Genomic DNA, 2,932 nt, shown 5'->3' with positions numbered 1-2,932 from the left:
GCTGCAGCCTCACTCCAGACCTACTGAAGCAGAACTGGCATTCCAACAAGATCCCCAGGGGATTCATGTGCACACTGAGGTTTGAAAAGCACTGTTCTAAACCACAAAACCCAGGCCCAGGGTCCGTCGTGTCCAGGTCTACGGGTGCTAACAGTGGGTATTAACAAACATTTGCTCAACGAATGCCAAACGTCCCCTAAAGCAGCTGGGGTGGCTGGCTACTGGCTCACAGTGCTTTCATCTCCTCTTTCTCTGGGCCCTCAGTGGCCAAGTTTCAGCTCTAGGCCCTGCTGTCGGCCTGAGCTGATTGGTCCAGCAGGAGTCACCTGACCCACATTGGGTCCATCAGATGATCTCTCCCAGGAATCTGCAACTTAAGCCCCAAAATCAAGCTCCCAGAGTAGCAGCAATGGTAATAACCAACGTCTTTCCTGCACCGGTTATGTGCCAAGCACAGCACTGAGTGTTTTACATATAGTATAAATATTCCATCTTTACAACCCCCTCACCGGGTAGGTATTATTATTCTGCTGTTGTTTAGATGGGGAGCTGTGGCTCAGATGTTAAGTAACTCTCCCAAAGGTTTAAGGGGGGCAGGGACAGCACCAGGAGAGCTGGGTGACGGGCCAAACCCCAGCCATGTGGTGCACAATGTCATCAACGTCATTCACATATTTTTCTTTTTTATGTGAATATGTTTTTAGTTTATTCAAATGGATTTATTTATTTATTTATTTTTGTATGTTAAGTATGATCTTATTTATAAAAAGAGTGTGTATACAAACATGTAAGTACAAATACATAAAATACTGGAAGGTTTTGGATCCAAGTGTCTGCTGCTGTTTCATGTGATTGGTGGAAATGGGGGCAGGACAGGAATAAAGACGCAGACGCACAGAATGGACTTGAGGACACGGGGAGGGGGAAGGGTAAGCTGCGACGAAGTGAGAGAGTGGCATGGACATATATACGCTACCAAATGTAAAATAGATAGCTAGTGGGAAGCAGCCACATAGCACAGGGAGATCAGCTCCGTGCTTTGTGACCACCTAGAGGGGTGGGATAGGGAGGGTGGGAGGGAGGCTCAAGAGGGAGGGGATATGGGGATATATGTATGCATATGGCTGATTCACTTTGTTATACAGCAGAAACTAATGCACCATTGTAAAGTAATTACACTCCAATAAAGATGTTAAAAAAAAAATTCATCATCAACTTCTGCTGCCAGGGCCCCGGGCTTCCAGGCTTCATGGTGATTGGGCGCCGTGGGGAGCAGGAGGCCCAGCTCTGTGAGGCGGCTGCAGGGAGGGAGGGAGGCCTTGGGGCAGAATGAAGGGCAGGAGCTGTGGGAGAGGGGAGCCCAGAGAACCTCCACTCCCTAAGCGGGCGTAGGGCAGCGGCCAAGAGCAGCCCACTCACCACACTTCAGTAGAGGCCAGAGAGCCCGCCGTGAGGACTGACCCCTCCTTTCCTCCAGTGAGCTGGCAGCCAGAGGAAAGGTGTGGGTGATTTATTTTGGAGACATAGGGCAGGGGCGGTGGAGAAGTCTGCATCCTGCTCTGTACCTGGTCCCCAGAGGAACGGACACCTAAGAGGCCGAGAGGGTGGAGGCAGCCGGGATGTGCTGGGACGGCTAAGGCCAGAGAACCAGTCCATACCGGAGAAGGGAGTTGGGGGCCTCCCTGGCTGGAGGCCCTGGCTGGTTCCTGACTCTGGCTCTGAGTGGAATCTGCCATTCTGGGTGGCAGGGGGATGGCCTGGGGCACGTAGGCCTCTGACCACCTAAGAGGAAAAAACTAATCAGCAGCAGCAGGTTTCTATCAGAATCCAAGCCTCAGCAGGTGCAGGGCTGTTTGGCTTTATTTAAAAAACAAACCAACATCTTTCATTAGCATTAACCCAGCGGTGGGCCCCTGCTGTCACCTGACAATCAGACTCCCACAGGTCACACCCTCGGCAGGCTCACAGTACAGGGTTGCACCCTGGGCACCACCCTGGCCCAGGGCGGCCACACAGAAATACACTTCTCACTGCACAGATCTCCCTTAAAAAAAAAAAAAAAATCAAACAATCGTCAGGTCAGAGAAGAATCACTTGCTCCCCCAGTGAAGAGGGTACACACTGGGTAGCCGAAGCCGGTTCCTCCTGGCTCCTCACAGTGGGGCGGGGGCCAGGACTCCTCGGGACCGTGTGACCACGGCCGGGACACTGCCGGCGGCCTCGCTCCCCGCTGAGGGTGGAAGGGATCCATCCCAGCGCCCACGGGTGGCGGCGAAGTGCTGGGAGCCCAGCCTGTCATCAGCATCCCCAGATCCCCCGCAGACTGAGATGCAAATGGCTCCAGGCCCACGCAGCTCCCCGTCTGCTGACGAGGGTGGCTCGCTCCTGTTTCTTCTCTTGCTTCTTACTTTTTTCAGGGAGCAGAGTTCAGAGTAAGAGCTGGCAGTTCTGGAAACTTTTTCTTGCTCCTCAGACAACCGTGGTGATCATGGAGACCCGCTCCAGACACTTTCCACTGACTCGAAGGGGATGGGAAGGAGGGACCCTTCCTTTGGAGTGAGTGGCCCTCGGGCCTAGTCAGTGCACGGCTGGGCAAGGAGACCCCGGGCTCACAGCTGAGGAGACGGAGCTCCTCGCAGCACCTCACCTGGCCTGTAGCTCCTCTGACAAAGAGAACGGCATCTTCCCATTCCTGGCCCTTCAGAGGGCCTCGTGCTGCCTTAGCGACCAGGGCCACCTGCTGCTCCAGGGCCTGGAGGTTACTGGGCCGCCCTAGAGGCTGAACCCTTCAGTCTGGAAGAAACTACCGCTGCTAGAGCTACAGGAGTAGCTCCAGAGCAGTGGACATCACGCTGGGGTAGGAGGGGATAATCTGAGATGCCGCCTAAGGGGAGCAAACACAGGAGCGGGGGGGGGGGGGGGGGGGGGGGGG

Source organism: Balaenoptera ricei, chromosome 4 (assembly GCF_028023285.1).
Source record: "Balaenoptera ricei isolate mBalRic1 chromosome 4, mBalRic1.hap2, whole genome shotgun sequence".
Taxonomy (NCBI): Eukaryota; Metazoa; Chordata; class Mammalia; order Artiodactyla; family Balaenopteridae; genus Balaenoptera; species Balaenoptera ricei.
The sequence above is the reverse complement of the archived record's forward strand: the minus strand, read 5'-3'. Positions refer to the sequence as shown.